The sequence below is a fragment of the Sturnira hondurensis genome, unplaced genomic scaffold (genome assembly GCF_014824575.4).
Source record: "Sturnira hondurensis isolate 20B ecotype Veracruz unplaced genomic scaffold, ASM1482457v3 Scaffold0003801, whole genome shotgun sequence".
Classification (NCBI taxonomy): domain Eukaryota; kingdom Metazoa; phylum Chordata; class Mammalia; order Chiroptera; family Phyllostomidae; genus Sturnira; species Sturnira hondurensis.
In genome coordinates, this window is record NW_028076432.1 from 1,914,279 (window position 1) to 1,934,255 (window position 19,977).

A 19,977-nucleotide genomic window follows, 5' to 3' on the forward strand; every position below is an offset into this window, starting at 1 on the left:
ATTAATTTATCCATTTTCTGTATTTTGCCAAACTGGATTTGGGTGGGTAAAGGAGGTAGATGAGGTTGTAGGGTATGATAGAGGACTGTAGAGCAACCTTAAATCTTAGTGTAATTTGGGGTCAGCCTTACATATGCTCCTTAATGCAACATAGTATTTAAAAACTGACCTCTTGGCCACCTAACAGTGTCAGTGTGGTCTTTCTAACTCCTAAAGACCTCCAAGAATATCTTTTGCTACAAGCACAAAAAATAACCACTAATAGACATTTAACGCCCTTCCTCAGGGCTTTAACCAAGTTTTAGTAAAACAGAACTTTCAGAAACCTAGAAGAGCTCCTATTTCAGGCTTTCCTCTTAATTGGTATCAATAAAGAGGAGCTTTTAGTTAGAGAGAGAGGTGTTTCTGCAACATTTGCTTATAAAATCCTAGAATAATCCTTCTCCTTAGTTGAAAACCAGTGCTTAGTAACATTTTTCTAGGCCAAAATTGTGGCTGTACAGGTGATCAAGAGATTTTAATTCTTTTTCTTTTTTCATATACTTTATTAATTGTGCCATTATAGTTGTCCCATCCCCCCTTTATTACCCTCCAGCAGTCCCACCTGTTAGTTCATGTCATGAGTCATACATGTAAGTTCTTTGGTTTTTGCATTTCCTATACTATTCTTAACCTCCCCCTGTCTGTTTCCTACCTACTACTTAATGCTACTTATTCCCTGTACCATTTCCCCCATCCCCCCATCCCCCACTGATAACCATCCATGTGATCTCCATTTCTGTGAATCTCTTCCTGTTCTAGTTGTTTGTTTAGCTCATTTTTGTTCGTTTTAGGTTCGGTTGTTAATAACTGTTGTCATTTTACTGTTCATATTTTTTATCTTTTTCTTGGATAAGTCCCTTTTATATTCCATATAATAAGAGCTTGGTAATGCTGAACTCCTTTAACGTGACCTTATCTGGGAAGCACTCCATCTGATCTTCCATTCTAAATGAAAGCTTTGCTGGATAGAAGAATATTGGATGTAGGTCCTTGCCTTTCATGACTTCAGGTACTTTCCAGCTCCTGGAAAGTATTTGAAAGTATTTGAAAACTTGCCTGCAAGGTTTCTTTTGACAAATCAGCTGCTAGTCTTATGGGAACTCCTTTGTAGGTCACTGTCTCCTTTCCTCTTGCTGCCTTTAAGATTGTCTCCTTATCTTTCATCTTGGGTAATGTAATTATGATGTGCCTTGGTGTTCGTTTCCTTGGGCCCAACTTCTTTGGGACTCTCAGCTTCCTGGTCTTCCTGGAAGTCTATTTCCTTTGCCAGATTGGGGAAGTTCTTCTTCATTATTTGTTCAAACAAGTTTTTAATTTCTTGCTCTTCCCCTGCTTCTTTGGGCACCACTATGATTTGGACGTTGGAATGTTGAAAGTTGTCCCAGAGGTTCCTAAGCTTCTCCTCATTTTTTTTGAATTGTTTCTTCATTCTGCCCTGGTTGAATATTTATTTCTTCTTCCTTCTTCAAACTGTTGATTTGAGTCCCCGTTTCCTTCCCATCACTTTTGGTTCCCTGTACATTTTCCTTTACTTCACTTTTCATAGCCTTCACTTTTCCACTAGTTTGCAAGCACACTCAACCAATTCTGTGAGCATCCTGATTACCAGTGTTTTGAACTGTGAATCTGATAGGTTGGCTATCTCTTCATTACTTAGTTGTATTTTGTCTGGAGCTTTGATCTGTTCTTTCATTTGGGCCATATTTTTTTTGTCTCCATGCATCTGTTACATAGTAAGGGATGGAGCCTTAGGTATTCACCAGGGTGGGGTAACCCATGTGGCTGTATTGTGACATTGTATGTGGGGGAGGGGTCTGAGAGGGAACAATGCTGCATGCTCAGCTCTCTGCCATTTTCAGTCACTTCCTTCTCTACCCACAAGCAAATTGGGCCCTTCTGGTACTAATTCCTGGGTGGGTGGATTTGTGTGTGTTCTAGGACCCTGTGGGTCTCTCCAACAAACTCTCCTGTGAGGCTGGCAGTTTCTCCTGCCACCTCAACCCCCAGAGGTGTTTGTAGTCAGAGATTTGGAGGCTTTATTTCTCACACTGAAACCCTGGGTTGCAAGGTCTGTCTCGCTCCCCAATTGTTCTGCCCAGTTTATCCACCAGCAGATGTGGGACTGCCTGTTCTGCCAGCCACCACCTCGCCCAGTCCACCAGCCACTGCCTTGCTGCAAATCCTCTCCGACCGGCTGCCCGTCTCCACCCCTCCTACTGGTCTGAATGAATGTTTCTTCTTTAACTCCATAGTTGTCAGACTTCCATATAATTCAGTTTTCTGTCAGTTCTGGTTGTTTTTTGTTTTTAAATTTGTCATTGTCTCTCTTTTGGTTGTGGGAGGAGGTACAGTATGTCTACCTAAGCCTCCGTCTTGGCCAGAAGTCCCAGTGATCAAGGGATTTCTTGAGAGCAACTGGACTTTGATATGAAACAAAAATGTTATTATATTAATTGAAAATTACTCTTAATTCCTATTTTTCTAATTTAATGGATGCCCCGAGGCACTGAGACAAACGTTACAGCAAAAGCTGACAAAGATCTTTCAATTTTCTTAAAATAAATGACATGAAAATGAAAGAGATTAAATTATACTGATAATTATGTTCGTGGACTTTTCTGCAACAATAATGAATGCAGATAAACCTAGATGATTAGTGAAACTGACATAGAAAATAACAATAAGTTCAGTTCAGAGACTTCAGGCAAGTGTTTGACTCTAAAAGTATATAATGTTATATAGTAAAAAAAACTTTCCAGATCAAAGAATGCGATTGTCACTGTAGATTAAGACTGAACCCAAATAACAACACAGTTCATTCAAATGGCACTTAATTTGGGGACTGGTTACATGTTTAGGGCTACTTCTTACTTAATTTCTTTTCTTCTTTCTGGTGAACCTCAGCAGCAAATGCAGGAATTATGCCCAGAGTCAAAGGTGATTGAGTAAAATACTGCATTAGCCTTTCCCAGCCTAATCTACTTTGGAGAATCAATAGATAGAGATGTTTAAGAGAAATTAATCTCTGTTATTCACTCTTACAAAGCTTCATGCTAATACTGACTGCATGGATGCTCTAAGGTATGTGGGAGAAGTGCTTCTGTAATACAATTTCTTTGCTGCTCTGAACGAAAGCCCCTGAGAGGGCTCCTGCTTATGCAACTGCTCTGGGGGTTACATCTTCACACAGATCTGAATTATTACTTTTAGGATAAAGCCGCCCAAACCATTGGGTGAGTAGAATAATCTTGCCTGGCATGCCAAAAAGTGTCTCAAGGGCTGTTATGGCTATTATTTCTCACCCATGCCGAGATCTGAATTCCACTCTGATGAATTTAGGGCAAATGGCAAGAATGTTATAAATAGTAGCCAGCTAATCACCTTAATGGGTTGCTATAGTGGATACAGACATTAGCGTTTAGCCTATCCCAATGTTGGGTCCGGCTCCTCTGAGACCAAAGACACACAGCTCTAGGCCTGGGAAATCTTGTTAAGAGTTCCATCAGTGGTTCCCAGACCTCACTGTGCATAAGAGTCACTGTGGCGGAGTTCAAAATCTTTACACCCAGACTTTGGTTAAGACCCAATAAATCAGAATCTCAGGAGCAGAACCCAGGCATTAGGATTTCTTCTCTGCTGGTTCCCATGAGAGGCTGAGGCTGAGAATCACTGGCTTAATTGCCTTGCCCTGATGTGCTCAGTGTGCAGTCTGGGCAGCATCGGCCCACAGCTGAGGTGGGACGGTCCGCTGGAAAACAGAATGAGGGCTCTCTGAAGAAAACAGGAGCCTGCAGCACTGGATACTGATGGTTGGAAGCATTAGTTTCAAAAATACCAACCATAGGAAATAGGACTTCCTACAAACAAAACGAAACAGAATGATGCAACTCCTAAAGTAAATGTGAAAGAGCTAGAAGTAGCCGCAGAGAGGCCATTCAGCGATGACCTAATGAAGCGACAAAGTACATAGACATCCACTCGATTCCCTCCTCAAACATGAAGAAACAGTAACACATAGACAACTACATTATCTTACAGATTGTACCTGGTGGAATTAAAGTGTTAAAAAGTTAGTGTGGTGCTTCGTCAATGCTTCAAGACACAGGGAGACGTTGGGTAAGGTTGCACTCTGTGAGTAGGTCACCAATATTAGGGATTGGGGATCAATAGTTGGGAGAGACTAAACTGCATCAGCAGGTTGATTGTAGAGTATCTATGCAGGAGGAAGTACACATAAGGAAAACACAGGAAGAAATTTGATGATGGTAATACCAAACTGAGGCAACATTAAAAAAAACAATTTAATAGGTTATCAAGTTTAATGTCACTTTGTAAGTGAAAAGATGCATTTAACTTTGTTTTTTTTCCACCAGCGTACTATCAATCAGAAAAAAGCATTACATGATTCTTAGGTGTCTTTTGCTTTACCTTTGCCTTTTCTACATGCCTGGTGCTCTGAACAAAGGAGGAACTAAGGAAATATTTGTTAAATACAAGAATGAAGAAAAGCGTTAGATCACATGTAATCCTGGCTGAACTCAGGTAGTCTGGGTACTTGAAAAGAAATGTGCACTACGTATAGGATATCATCTTCAAAAGCAGTAATAAACTGAACTATATGAAACTGCCACCTGTCTAGGTCAAAGGACTCAAATAGCAATTTCATATTGTTCAACATATATGCTCTTTAAATTGTTTCTTTTTTAAAAAATTGGTTTACAATAAATAAACATATTCTGTTTATTTTGAAAGTTTTTCTTTCCTAGAAGCTGGGTGTTATGGATGTGCAACTGCTCTTAGAAAAAGAAAAATGGGTCCCAGTAGAATGGCTGGGTTTCTGACTGGGCACCTACATCAGTGAACAATATGTAAACCAGCACAAGACCCAGTGTCAGAGGCCTCACATACTCAAGGATGGCTGATTTGATACATCAACCTGCTTTCAAGAAGAATGTGGAAAGTAATTATTCTGAAGGGAAAATACCAAACTCACAGACAATAAAAAGACAAGTATTGGCACACTACTGTACTGCCTCACAGCATTCTGCACAAACGATTACGCAGCTCAGTCAATATTTTGAGCATATCTGCTTGTTCTGATAAGGAATGTATTTTTCCTACGATTATGAGTCCTTTCAGAGATTGGGCTTCAGGATAGTTTAAGCCTGGCAGTTTCACAATCTGTTGGAGATAACAGAGAAACAGAATACAGGCTTTGAGTCATTAGATACAGAGCTATCAGAATCAATAAGTTGTGGGTTGAACCACAAGGATTTTATTTGCATAAAGTAGCCATCTTGATCCTCACAAAAAATGTCAGAGAACAAACATCAAAGTGTGTAGAGGAAATGAATAGAAAATTCTCTCTGCAGTAGCTTTAGGGTATACATTTTTTAAAGTATATTTTATTGATAATACTATTACAATTTTCCCAATGTTTTTCTCCCCTTTCTCCCTATCTGCCCTGCACCAAACCCTTCCACCCTCCAGAATTCCCCCCACCCCCTTAGTTCATGTCCATGGGTTGTACATACAAGTTCTTTGAGTCCTCTGTTTCCTCTTTATCTCTCCCCATCTATTTTATGCCTACTAACTATGCTTCTTCTGCCTTGTACCTTTTCCTCCCTATTCCTCCCTTCCCCCTCTGCACTGAAATCCTCTATGTGATCTCCATTCCTCTTATTCTGTTACTGCTCTACTTGTTTGCTTAGTTTCTGTTTTCATTATTTTTCTTTTCTTTTAGGTTAATTTGTTGATAGTTGTGAGTTTGTCATTTTACTGTTCATATTTTTTATCTTCTTTTTCTTAGATAAGTCCCTTTAACATTTCATATACTAAGAGCTTGGTGATGATGAACTTTTTTAACTTGACCTAACTGGGAAGTACTTTATCTGCCCTTCCATCCTAAATGATATCTCTGCTGGACAGAGTAATCTTGGATGTATATCCTTTCCTGACTTCAAATACTTCTTTCCAGCCCCTTCTTGCCTTTAAGGTTTCTTTTGAGAAATCAGCTACTAGTCTTATGGGAACTCCTTTGCAGGTAGCTCTCTCCTTTTCTCTTACTGCTTTTAAGATTCTCTCCTATGTCTATGAAATATGCTGTTGGTACTTTAATAGGTATTGCATTGAGTATGTAAATTGCTTTGGGTAGTATGGACATTTTGATGACGTTAATTCTTCCAATCCATGAACATGGTATATGTTTGCATCTGTTTGTGTCTTCCTTAATTTCTTTCTTCAATGTTGTGTAGTTTTCTGCATATAGGTCTTCTATCTCCTTGGTTAGGTTTATTCCTAGGTATTTTATTTTTCTCTTTGCTATATCAAATGGGATTTTTTTCTTGATTTCTGCTTCTGCTGTTTCAATGTTGGATCAAAAAATACATTTACACGATGGAATTCTATGCAGCAGAAAGAAAGAAGGAGCTCCTACCATTTGCAACAGCATGGATGGAACTGGAAAGCATTATACTGAGTGAAATAAGCCAGGCTGTGAAAGGCAAATACCATATGATCTTACCTTTAACAGGAACCTAAACAACAAAACAAACAAGCAAGCAAAATATAACCAAAGACACTAAAATAGAGAACAGGCTGTGAGTGACCAGAGGGGAGAGGGGAGGGAATTTCAGGGGAAAAGGGGAAGGGTTTACAGGAACAAGTATAAAGGACACATGGACAAAAACTAAGAGGGGTAGAAATGGGAGGGAGGTGGGGAACACTGAGGGGGTGGGCTGGGATGGGAATAAAAGACAGAAAACTGTACTTGAATAACAATTAAAATAAATAAATTAGAAAGAAATATTCTCTTCCTGTCTTTACTCTTGGTAACTTGATTATGATAAGCCTTGGTGTGTTCCTCCTTGGGTCCAACTCCTTTGGGACTCTCTGAGCCTCCTGGACTTCCTGGAATTCTATTTCCTTTGCCAGATTGGGGAATTTTTCCTTCATTACTTGTTCAAATACATTTTCAATATCTTGCTCTTCCTCTTCTCCTTCCAGCACTCCATGATTCAGATATTGGAATGCTTATAACATTTGTCCCATAGGTCCCTAAGCCTCTTATTTTTCTGAATTTTTGTTTCTTCATTTTGTTCTGGTTGGATGCTTCTTTCTTACTTTTGTTCTGAATCATTGATTTGAGTCCTGATTTCCTTCCTTTCACTGTTGCTTCCCTGTATATTTTCCTTTATTTCACTTTGTGTAGCCTTTATGTCTTCCTTCATTTTGTGACCCAACTCAATCAGTTCTGTGAGCACCGTGATTACCAGTGTTTTGAGCTCTGCATCAGATAGGTTGTCTATCTCTTCATTGCTTATTTCTTTTTCTGGAGTTTTGATATGTTCTTTTATTTGGGCCATATTTCTATGTTTTGGTGCACCTATTACAAGGTTAGGGGTGGAGCCTTAGGTATTCGCTAGGGTGGGGCAACCCCTCTGCTGTGATGTGGCACTGGCTGTGGGGAAGTGGTCAGAAAGAGAAGAAAGCCTCTTGCTCCACTCTTGTCCCACTTTGTCATTTTCCTCGCTTCCCACAAGCAGACTGCAAACTCTCCTGTGAGGCTGGGAGTTTTCCTCACCACAGCAATCCCCACAGATTTTTTTATAGCCAGGGATTTTGAGTCTTTATTTTCCTGAAGTCTTTATTTTCCATGAAACCCTGGTTTCATGGTCTGTCTCACTCCCCTGTTGTACCTCCCAGCTTATGTGCATGAGAAAGCGGAATTGCCTGTGTGGCCGGCCAGCTGCTGCCTTGCCATGTATCATCTCTGCCCGGCTGCCCATCTCTGCCCCTGCTACCAGCCTGGATGAATGTTTCTTTAACTTCTTGGTTGTCAGACTTCCATGCAAATGATTTTCTGGCAGTTCTGGTTGTTCTTTGTTTTTAAATTAATTGTTGTCCTCCTTTGGGTTGTGTGAGAAGGCGAAGTGCTTCTGCCTATGCCTCCACCTTGGCTGGAATGCCCCTTAGCATATGAATTTTGAGGAAAGATGTCTAAAAGCAGCTCTTAAAAATAAACCAAATAAGTTTGCTTTGGTCTCACCACAAGTGCCAAATGAAGGGACATTGTGAATTTCTATATAACACTTATATAGGAATTTAGCTAGTTTACTTAATGTAATGACATCAGTAACATAAGTATACACAATGCAAACAAAAGTTTCACAAAGCAATACTAATCCTCTCTTAATTTTGTGTTTTTAAAAATTTAATTCTATTCTATTCCATTTAAAAATGCCAATCACAAACAACTAGTTTGATTACATGACTTATTAGCAGGTAACTATCCACTGTTTTTTAACAAGCACTATTTTAAATTATATCTCAATAGAACCTCATGACACCGATACATTAGAAGTCAAAATAGTTTGGAAAAACAAATCTACCATCACTTTCTATTTTTGAGGTGATGCTGGGAGAACCCCTTTAAATTAGCCAAAATGCTGAAGAGGTCATTCACCTTGCCCACATCCCACACAGGTTGCTGGTAGGGACAGAATTCAAGTTTAGGCATAACAATTTCCCAAACTCATCAATATTCCATTCTTCCAAGGTGACTTCCAGGTGGCTTTTGTTGCTTGTGGCTTTCAGGGAATAGTTTAAGAAGGAGCTATATGCCACCCCCCACCTTTTTCCCCCTATGAATGAATATTCCTGGCTACCAGAGTGACTCTGAGATGGAAAAGGGTAATAACATGAACAATAGCCAGACCCTCAGTTTTCACAGGGTCTCCAGTCTTTTGAGGCCCCAAAATAAAGGTTCCAGGAAATAATGGTTCTTTATGTCATGATGGTCTCTACAAAATTATCAGCTTATTTTCTGAAACAGTAATCTACACAAATCAAATACAGAACTAGATTATCTCGGCCACAAACATACTTATCCACAGAACAATTTAGCATGAGTTCAAAATATCTATAAATAAAGTCTGTGCTTACATACAACTCTCAACACTCCAACCAACTGAGCCATACTGGCCAGGGTAGGGGCCTATGATTTTTAAATGTCTTTATCAATTACTTGTAATGTTTTGGGCATTGACTATATGCTGAATAGTCTATTATAAATTTCCTAAGGAAAAAAATCTCATGGTTAATACAGAATATAAAAAATTTGTGTTAGATATATGAAAGAGTTTCTATAACATATATTGTAAGTTTCCCTTTTTAGAAGGCTTTACAAATTTAAAATCTGCCAAAATGAGGTAAGAACTACATAATTTATTGAGATTTCTTTAATATTTTGTTTTCTCTCAAATATCTCTATTCAAATGGAGTAAAGGGAGCTAAAACAAACGTAAAGAGTAAAATCTCTCCTAATTTTCATGCTGTTTTTACTTATAAATTGTTAGACAAGAAAAAGAGTGGTACTGCTCCCAAGTAAAAAAAAAAAAAGAGTAATAAAATACAATGAGCCAATTCATGAAATTATTGTATCTTAAACATAAAGCAAAGCTTATTTTGTTTCAACAACTTGTTCCTTATGTATTTGTCAAAGAAGTGCTATCTCTTCCCACTGGTATTTGTCTTTGATACCATTTAGGCTGAGTTGCAGCTGCACGCCCTACTCTCCTAATATTGACACAGAAGCTCAATGGATGCTTGAATAACTAGTGCGTGGGGCTGCTACTTTGTATTTTTCTTCTTTAGTACATTTTCAGAGTCAAAAGCAGATAAGCTCTCACACCAGTCACTGTTATCGAGGAGACACACACAAAAGATATGTGAACACAATGAGATCTGACATGCCAATAGGAGATACACTGTTGTAGGAAAAGTACCAGATAATTAATTTGAAGAAAGAAACTAAATTTTGGACTTCTCACAATACAGTGTGATATGGCAGACACAGATAAGAATTTGTACTTAAAAACACATGCAGATATCAACTCCCATTGTTTTCCCTACAATAGAGCAAAGAGAACAAAGTAGCTGAATGGAAGGACAGTGTAAACTAGACAGCCATGATTTAAATGCCAGTGGGTGGCTGAGCTTAGTTTTTAAAACTAGAAAAAATTGCAAAAGTAGGAGAGCTGTAGCAAATACATTTTATCACATTGCTTATTTACTTCTCTTCCCATCAGAAATTACAACCTTTTTTGAGCACACAGGCCTCTCTCTCTTATTTGCTTCTGCTGTGTTACTTGGCATAGGGGAGATTTTCACAAAACAAATAGTTAATATTCACAGAGATTTCCCACACATGGCAACATCACAGGCCACCTAACACAGTCCCATATGCAAGCTCACATTCAAATACTATGACCCTTCTACTAAAGGTGCACAAACTCAGAAACTTACTTTCTGGAATTTAGCTTCTTCTATTCTCCCATGAATTCTCTAAGTTCTCCTTGTATTATTTCTTATTGTTCCATTTCAGATTCTTTAACAGGTCTGTCTATCCACACATACTGTCCTCACTTTCCTACTTGCAGGCCGATTTAATCTCTCTGTTTCTTACTGATGTCATTAGCTTTCCAGCACTGTCCATGGATCAGATGTGTTTACTTCTGAACTCTTGTTTTCTTTCTCAGAAATCTTTCTCTGCATCGAATTTATCCAAGGTACTCCTAGTCCCCCTTTTCTGTTTATTTCATCCCACACACTACCTACAGTCTTCAGCTGGACTTCAGAACGCTCAGATGTACTCATCATGTTTTATTCCTCTGAGAAACTCTAATATCTAATTCAGTTCCTGTCACTTAGCAAATGCATCTGAAATAGCTTAATCAACTATTCTTTCCTTAATATGGTCAATAGGCAAATGATGTATATATTCTATAATTGTAATTATTTTGAATAAGGAATTTATTCCTTATTCAAAGGAATTTCTTATTCCTTTCAATAAGGAATTTATATTGGAATTAACAAATATAAAAAGAGTGTTTTGTAGCCAGGCAAATTGAGGGACCAATTAGAATCCTTGTGATGTTAGCTACATTTCCTGTTCAGATTCCAACTTTTATCCTTTAGACCCATCAGCCCAGGAATACATTTTTCACAAGAAAGATCTGTATTTATATTTTGGTTCACAGGCAAATGATGAATCTCAGTTACAAAAACACAGTATAAAACTGCAGGCCATTGTCCTGTCACTCTATTTCTAAATTAAGAGGCAGCGGAAGACATTGGCTAAGAGCCCATAAATATAAAAATACATGTGCACATGCACTCATGATAACCACATGACAAAAGTTTCATAACAGGGTTGGCTTGCATTCAGTGCCCATCTTTAGACCAATTACTTTGGCCAGAAAAGCATAGTCATGTAGTTTTATTACTTATTCTATATTTTGAAGCAGAAAATGTGGATTCTAAAGGAAAAGGTTCCCTAAAGGAGGACAGCTGAGTCTGAAATAATGATATAGGAATGATTTCTACATGTAATTTACTTTCCCAATCAGAAAAAATTCCAACAAACATCATTAAAAAAGATACCAGTAATCACATAATTTAAGTGCCAGAAATATTCTGATAAATGGCACAGACCTGTTCTTTCAAAGTCTCCTTATTTATGGAAGAGTACATGAGTATTGACTACCTACTACATAGTATAAGCTATCATGGGTGCTGGGAGCTCATGAGAAGAACACAGAAGTCCGTGAGCTAAATGAGAGTGGGAATGACACAATGTGTAGGTCTAAGCAAAAATACATACAATTTTTAGTCAGTGATAACTTCTATGCATCAAAAGCAGTAATTTAAATAAGTTATAAAATAAGGAGTGACTTGATAAAGGTGTGGCTACTCCAAGTAAAGTGGTCAAGGTAAGCAGCTCCAAGAAAATGATATTTAAGGGGAGACCCGACCAAAAAGATCTGGGTGACCCTGTGAAGATCTAAGAGAAGGGAATTCCAAGCAGAATGCACAGCAAGGGTGAACGCCCTGAGGCATTTTGAAGACAAAAAACCTGTGGCTTCTAAAGATAAAATGACAGTTATACAGATCTGCTGAATTTAAGTGCACAATAAATTTATTTCAGATTATGATATTCTAGGCTGGGTCCTTCCCTTAGCCACCTTAAAAACATGAAGTTACCAGAAATCAAGGAGAGAAGGAGAGAAACAGAGAAATATATACATAGAGAGAGAAAATCCTCTTTACTGGCAACTTAAGATGTTGGGTTATGGTTTTCTCTTACTTCTAGGAGCGAGCAACTTATAGGTGATCCTCTGGACTAGGTGACTATAAGTCTTTGTTCTTTCAGTGGCCATATAAAATGGGCATTATAGACAGACAGTGAACATGTTTTGAGTGTACAGTAGATATATTTGGGGGATCCTCCTGTCCTGATTTTAAATGCCATCCAAAAGCCAATGCCCCCTGTAGCAGACACAGATGGCCAGCTTCCCAATACGCCCAAGCCTTTTCACCAGTGACGGAATCTCAGCCATAAGCAATGAGTCATACTTATCTTCTCAAATTTGGATAATACTGTTTCCTTTTGTAAAGGATGGTAAATGGATGAGTGTTTGAGACTGCTTTGGACAAGAACACGTTGGAGACGTCTGTTAGTAATTTTCTGGAAAAGATTTTGCTTTCTTCTCCAAAGAGAGAGCTAATTTAAAAAGAAAAAGCCCTTTTCTGTTACACATGCTCCTCTCAGGCACCCTGCTTTCTCAAGTGCCACATGGGGACATGAGGATGTGGGGCTGGACAACTGCAGCGACACCGCCAACCTGTGGGGCAGCTCGAGAGACCCCCACAGAGTCTGGCTCAGGTTTTCTGTATCAATTATCTGGGGAATTAAGCCCGGTACTCTGCAAAGTTAGACTTACTAACTATAGATGTAACAAAGTAACATAACACATGTCACCAATATTTAAGGAATCTTTAGTAAGGTGGGGTCCAGCCTCTTATATCTAATTGCCCATCTGACATCTTCTAGGAGTCCAGTGAAAATCTCAAACCTACTATGCAGAAAACAAAACTTGGTTTTTCCTCCTTTACCTATTCCTGCCTGACTCTTCCATAACACAGTACCTGGCTTTACCAAGTTAAGGCAAAACCTAGGATAACTCTTGATTTTTTTTTTTTTTGCTTATTCCCCATGACTGATCCATTGACAGGTCATACAGGTTGTACTTACAAGTCTCAAGTCTCTTTACTTCTCGTCATTATACCTCTTTGAACCTCATCAAACCTAGTAGCCTTCCCTCATTGCTCTACTAACTCTCTCCTGGTCTCTTTGTCTGTTCTTTTGACACCTAAATATATCTCCTCCACAGAAACTGGAGTCAATTTTTATGCCAATCATTTTATGGCATTTCCCCTATTGAAAATCCTCCAGTGGCTTTCTACTCCACTAGTAGAAAACCTAAACTCCTTACCATTGCCCTTAAGGCCCTGAATGGTCTGTTTGCCACCTCACTAGTCATCTTTATCTCCAAGCACTCCCCCTTTCTCACTGATCACTGGCCTCCTGGTTACGGTGTCTGCTGCTTCTTTCTCCCTCCTCTTTTTCAGGAGGCACTGTTAAAACCCAATCCTTCTTATTTTAATACTGTTTTCTTTAGCTGTGCAGAAGCTTTTTAGCCAATAATACCTCAGACAAGGGTTTGATCTTCAAAATATATAAAGAACTCACATGACTTCACTCCAGGAGGACAAGCAACCCAATAAAAAAATGGGCAAAGGACTAGAACAGACACTTCTCCAAGGAGGACATATAGAGGATCCAGAGACATATGAAAGGATGCTCAGTATCTCTAGCTATCAGAGAGATGCAAATTAAAGCCACAATGAGATACTACCTCTCAACAGTCAGAATGTCCATCATAAGCAAAGCGACAAACAACAACTGTTGGAGAGGTTGTGGAGAAGAGGGGACCTTAGTGCACTGTTGGTGGGATTGCAGACTGGTACAATCACCATGGAAAACAGAATGGAATTTCCTCACAAAACTAAAAATGGATCTGCCTTTTGACCCAGCAGTTCCACTGCTAGGATTATATCCTAAGAACCCAGAAACACCAATCCAAAAGAACCTATGTACCCCAATGTTCATAGCAGCACAATTTACAATAGCCAAGTGCAAGAAGCAACCTAGGTGCCTATCAGTAGATGAATGGATTAAAAATCTATGGTACATTTACACAATGGAATTCTATGCAGCAGAAAGAAAGGAGCTCCTACCCTTTGTGACAGCATGGATGGAACTGGAAAGCATTATGCTAATCGACAGAAGACAGGTGGTAAAAGACAAATACCGTATGATCTCACCTTTAACAGGAACGTAATCAACAAAACAAATGAACAAAATGTAACCAAAGACACTGAAATTGACAGCAGGCTGACAGTGACCAGAGGAGAGAGGGGAGGGAATTTCAGGGGAAAAGGGTAAAGGGTTTGCAGGAACAAGTGTAAAGGACACATGGACAATAACAAGGGGGGAGGTAGAAACAGGAGGGAGGTAGGGAGGGCTCAGGGGGTGGCCTGGGATGGGGATAAAAGGTAGAAAACTGTACTCAAACAATTAAAGTAAAAATTTACAATTTTTAATTTTACAATTTCTTAATTTTACAATTAAAGTAAAAAATTTATAAAAGACCCTATCCTCCACATTCCTTAGGGTTTTACATAACATAGCTTCTTAAGAAAGCCACCTCTGAAGAACCTACATAGCTCTCACCCCTAAGTCCACATTAAAGTCTTATTTCCTTCTCAGCATATCACTAAGATGTTATATATTTTACATGTATATCTTCTTCGTTATCTGTTTCCCCAGTAAAAGCTACCTTCACATTTTCACTGGTCAGAACCATGCAGAGTCTTCCCGGTGTTTGTTGAGAAATGCTCTCTGGTATATAAACTGGCTCTAAAGACAGTTCCCAAAAGTGTTAAAATATTTTGAACAATGGCAGCACTTCTGAAAATCCAAGGTGAGCACAGTGAAGGGCAACACTTATTGGATATAAGTTCAGTATATGAGCTTTTTTTAAAAGGGAGTTTGGTTATTTCATGGTCATGCTTCACAAAATTTTAGTATTTCTCCATTTGGCATTGTGACTATGTTTTAACAAAAAATATCAGAAACACGGATGCAGTTTCCCACTTATATTCAGAGACTGACAACACTGATAGCATTTTTGGAAAGAGAAAATATGTATATATCTAATCCTCCACGTATATATGGAAAACTACTTATCTCAGTCCAAATTCCTATTACAGAGACATATAAACACATATATATTCTGTTTCATGAACTAAATTTCACTGTCCATGTGGAACAAATGGATAATTTATATTCCAGAAGCTAAAAATGTAGTTTCAGGGCATGAGTGAAAGGTTTTTTTTAATGTGGAAGAATAATTATTTCCCTGTTAGAAGTAATCTGTATATTATTACATAGAAACAGGAGTTGTTAGTATAAGAAACCAAATAACCTTTACCCTACAGATATAATTATTAATATATAGCTTTTACCTCCTAAATAATAAAGCAATTTCCAGTCATTGCATTATGTTATTTAACTTTGTAAAAATTATTGTAACCATGGAAGAAATTATTTCTCTTTCATTAAATGAAGAAGTAAAAGTACCAACTAAAAACAGTGTTTTTGGAAAACAATAGATTTATTTAAACTGTTATATGTAAGGTATTAAAGATCTAAAACTAAATGGAGTGTTAGACATGTACAAAAAAACTGTAAATAATGACTGAAAGTAATATAAATTTAACTTTATGCTGAACAGAGATTTTGAAAATATAATCAGGTAGGTATATGCACATAAATCATCTTCGCTATTCACCAGAGATTAATATTTCTTTCACTTAAAAAAAAAACCTTAGATTTTTGGTTTGAAAGCTCTTGCCTATATGAAAGAAACTAGTGGGAAAACACCACCCTGCCTGTTCACAACATAAAGGCCTCAGAGCAGAGTAGATAACCATTGTATACTATGCTACATGAAAAACAGAAAAAAGTAAATATAATTTTAAAGTTGTATATAATTTTTCTTCCTTTTGTTTTCTTTTAATTTTTCTCCCACCTCCAAAGTGCTTCTATAAAGAAAAGGACAAGGATGTTGGTAAATAACAACAGTAAATGTAAATTTTCTAACTCCTGATAATTTTCACTGGATGAATACTTTTTGAAATTATCCCCTTTATTGATTTCAGTAGATTCTATAAGGAGATGTTTTTGTATCCAAAATAAACCTGAAGCATGCTGACCTTAAATCAGTTTATAAAATTTCATTCAAGAGTCTCAATTATAAAATGGAATCCACTTATACTTATAAACAACAGAAATAAATAACATAGATAAAACCCTCCAATATGTTTATAATTATAAGTCCTAACATAGAGTTCATGACCATGCTGTCTACCTAGGATGTGCCTGTTCATATGGAGGGAGTTTGTAAGAGATGGGAAGCAAGGAACTCTATTCTGTCCCTAGATGAGTGCTTTCTCGAATGCCAATATTAATCCTCCTTCTATATCAAACAACAACTAAACCCCCAAAGTTAATCTGGTTATTCTCCATACTCAACTGCCATCTTGACAGGGAACCATTTTCTTAGTCATTGGTCCATCTCTAGCAGCTATTAAGTTTCTCTCCGGTGTAAAAGCACAGTCTTACTAAGGCACTCAGTAATCGGTAGGTCTGTCCCTATATTAGCACTTTCTAGTGCCTTTCTGCTCTGCCCAGAATCACTTCTCAGTATTGAGAAGTTGTTAATGATCCTAAGCTGTCTGGCAAGAACTTACTCCAATCACCCCAACAACTTTTTCCTTTTCCTGTATCTTTAGCTATTCTCTATCTCCTAAGTGTGCATGGCACCCAAATAGTACAAAGGTTTGGCCACTACATTATTTATCCATTTTCACATTATTCCAGAGTATTTGAGCATGATAGGCATTTACATGTTCCACATATCTAGATGTCTGGACATGCATTCTGAAATGCAGTAGGCTACGTCTTCTCACTGAAAGCTCAAGAACGAGGAGGACGATCTTGGGAGAAAAGAAAGATTTCCTATTTGAAGCTGCTGTTCAGAAGAACGGCAACGTTACAGCTAATAAAACGCATGGAACTGAGTAGGTAAAAGATCAGGACAGTGCAGTTTCTCCTTCAGGCCATTCTTCTAACTGTCAACGGGTGTCGCTCTGACGCCTTGGAAATTTCAAACATTTGATATATAAAGATATGTCAGCAATCAATTTGGTCTTCAACAACCCTCTATTGATGATAATGTATTTTTAGTTTGATGAATCCTAGAATAACCAAGTTTCCAAGGCTGAAAAACATTTACAACCAGGGTTTCATGGAACCCCTGAGAACATATATTTTGTTGCTCAAAATTATTTTTGAGTGCTGAACTTCCTTTGTCATTTCTGAAAAAGAAAATGCATTTATTTTACTCTCACTCTTGAAAAAGTTGCTTATGTAAGTATGGGACTTGAGTTCGCTAGTTATTTTCTTCCAACACCTGAAATTATTTTTTTCCATTTGTTATCTTGTCAATTTTAGGGGACAAAATGTCTGTTTACTTGTTTCTTTATATAAAATGTTATCTGTTGCCTCTGGTTACTAAGACCTTTGCATCACTTTTGGAGATCTGTGGCTTTGTTATGTCTATATATCCTAGCTTGTTTTAGTTGGCTGGTTTGTGGTACTCACTCCTTTTCTATATGGTACTCACACCTTTTCTATATGGTACTCACACCTTTCTTTAAATATAGAACATTTCCGGCTATTATCTTTTAATTCTACCCATCTGGAATTCTTAGTAGACATTTGGTGTAATTTCTCATTTTATTCTTACACGTTGCTTACATTTTCTATCTCGTAACACTCTGTGCTCATTCTACACAGTTTCTATACGTGTAACTTACACTCCATCGATATTCTCTGAGGCTATTTCTCCTTTCATCCTGAAAGTTTTATTGAATTCTTAAATGGGTGTACTACATTTTTTCTGAGATTATTATTTGATTCTTTTTCATCTAATATGATAATCTGTTTTCATAGTGTCTTATTATTGGTTTGCATGCCTTTTTTTCTTAATGATTAAATTAAATGTGGTTAGTTTATACTTTTTCCATATTGCTAATCTATCTCATAACTTTAGGATCTTAATCATCCTGCTTGCTTACTCTTTATTATGTTAGGTAATTCTCATGTGGGAGTTTTTCATTATTTAACTGAAAATTCATTTTCAGACTTTTCTTTTTTTCTTCAAGGGTCCTGTGTGCCCTGGCTAAGACATGTTTCTGCAAGAATGGTAGGTTTCCATTGGTTTTGGGGGATTCATGTACTGTGGATAGCATAAATTTAAGCCCCACACTGCTATTTGCCAAGGTCTAGAACTTTGAATTATTACAGTAGAGCTATTTTTTTTTCATTTCACCTAGATTCCTAGAAAGACAAGCTCTAGTAATTTCCCTGGATCAGTGGGTACAATGTTCTTGGTGCTTCATCAAGGAGGAAGCAGCTTTTCCAGGGTCTTGAATTTATGTGAGATTTTCAGTTCCAGATCTCTAACCTGATTTGACTCAGGTCCTTCAGCCATGAAAGACTTGATTAGGGACTGGCCTCTTCTGTGCAGTCATGACATCATCTCTGAGTCTTTCTCCTCTGCTTTTGAGGGTTTTTTTTTAACCTTGAATATTTTCCATTTTTATTTGTTGCTGATCTATATATATGTAGAAATATTTATAATGCTATTTCTATGTCTACACATAGGTATAGGTATAGAGATAGATATATAGTTATATACACACATACACACACAAATGGGAGGGGTTTGAGTGCCTCTTCTTAGTCCACCAGAATTGTTGATATGAAACCAGTTAGTAATTAGTGATTAACCTAGAGGCAGACAGTGAGTTTAGACCAAATATCAAGTAGCTCAATGTGAACTTTACAATATTAGGAAAAGGGATGGCTTTCCAGAGTTCACTCCTACAGCAATGGGAACAATGTTCCGTCCCTCAACCTATCCCTTTGTTGCCTCACATTCTCAGGCACTGTTGCAGTGTGTTGCCTCACACTGTTTTTTTAAAACACTCTTTTATTTATTTTACCTAGTTTTCTACATTGTCTCTCTTTCTCTGTAGGATTATATCAAGTTCTATTCCTTTGTTCATGTGAACCTTATTATTCTTTTGGGTATATGTTCAATATATGTTTAGCTGCATAAAACTTAAAGGGGTAAATGTATGGAAATAAAAAATCCTTTAAGTCCCTAACAATTGGAAAAAACAAATTCAAATAAAAAATCAATCAACACTAAATAAACTTTTAGTTTCTATATTTTTTCTTATCATCTATTTTGTGCTTTATAGCCACTATCTTCAGTGACATAATTTCCTCCCTATGACCACAATAATTGTTTTCTTTATCTTGACTAAATACATACAAGCCTTTTTGAATTTAGGAATGTTAATCCAATTAATCTGTACCAGAGTTGCTTTGCCAGACAGGCCAAGCAACGAAACAAGATTTATTCTGATGCGTCTCAGAATAGGACCCTCAGTCACTGGAAAATGTCATTAAGAAAAATCTCATGAGCAGAAAAGATGTCTTTTGAGGCCTGGGCTGTGGATATTTGAATCAGTAATGGCCACAGTGTAGCCCCCGCCCCCTTCCCACTCCCACTACCCCATTACTTAGGCCTAGCTATATGGATTAGATTTCACAAGCAGTTCAACCTTATCTAATATGTAAATTTATGCATACCTTGTCCTTTTCATTTAAGAAGATAGAAAGCCTTAAAAAACTTAAAATAAGTGGATCAGATTGATTTTAGTGCAAGGTTGACAACAGTAATAATCAACGAGATAAACATGAAGAGTAGGATCACTGACTAAATAAAACTTGGAGGAAAAAAGTTAGAGAAGAAGGTGATTACAATTACAAAATGGCCAATATTTTTATGGGTCCAAATAATTATGTATTTGTTCCTTATAATACAATATTATGAG

At 37.5% G+C, this 19,977-nt stretch overlaps 1 protein-coding gene across 2 annotated transcripts in view; it reads right to left on the reverse strand.

Moving 5' to 3' along the window:
• Positions 1-19,977, reverse strand: part of SYT1 (synaptotagmin 1) — a 440,827-nt gene that overhangs the window by 418,726 nt on the left and 2,124 nt on the right. The gene's annotated exons all lie outside the window — the stretch shown is intronic.